We start from the raw sequence: 557 nt of genomic DNA, 5'->3' as shown, positions 1-557 counted from the left end.
GGCTGCGGCGTGAGGGAGGCACCGAGCCGCCGCCGCCATGGGCAGCTGAAGCCGGCGCCGCTGCCCATGGGCTGCGCTGGATGCATCGCCTGGAGCGGAGCCGGGCCCGGGCGCACGGTAAATGGGGCTGCGGGGGCAGGGTCGGGGGGGAGCCGTCGCCTCGTCCCCCCGCAGGGCCGGGGAGAAGGGTGGGGGGGCGCATCGTGAAGCCCCTTTGTGCGGGGGTCCCTTGTGTGCGGCTGCTCCGAAATGACAACGGCCCCTTCGGTGGGTTTCGCTCTTCTGGGCTCCGGCGAGCGGCCGGGGCCCGGGGCTGACCTGTTGGCTTTGCCTGCGCCGGCTCGGAGGAAGGCTCCGCGCAACGCATCCATCTGTCTCCTCTCGGTCGCATCCGGCGCAGCGACCACCGAAGAAGGGAAACCACGGACGGAGAAGAAGAGAGTTTGCCGCGTCTCCCCTCTCTCTCGCTTTATTTTTCTCATTTAAGTTCATTCCTGCATCGGATCGGGGGGGGGGGGTTTCCCCTGTCCGGATCTAGGGGGGGAAATGGCAGCCGG

The 557-nt window shown here is 68.9% G+C and overlaps 1 protein-coding gene across 2 annotated transcripts in view; it reads left to right on the top strand.

Annotated features, from left to right (window-relative positions):
- The first annotated feature begins 6 nt into the window (after nucleotides 1-6).
- FAM222A (family with sequence similarity 222 member A) overlaps nucleotides 7-557 on the top strand; it is a 103,244-nt gene continuing 102,693 nt past the window's right edge. For both annotated transcript variants that reach the window (XM_019507172.1, XM_019507171.1), the window contains exon 1: nucleotides 7-117. The gene's annotated coding sequence lies outside the window, so the exon portion shown is untranslated. The remainder of the gene's footprint in view (nucleotides 118-557) is intronic.

This window comes from Gavialis gangeticus, unplaced genomic scaffold, assembly GCF_001723915.1.
Source record: "Gavialis gangeticus isolate Ggan-Ray unplaced genomic scaffold, GavGan_comp1, whole genome shotgun sequence".
NCBI lineage: Eukaryota > Metazoa > Chordata > Crocodylia > Gavialidae > Gavialis > Gavialis gangeticus.
The sequence above is the reverse complement of the archived record's forward strand: the minus strand, read 5'-3'. Positions and strand labels throughout refer to the sequence as shown.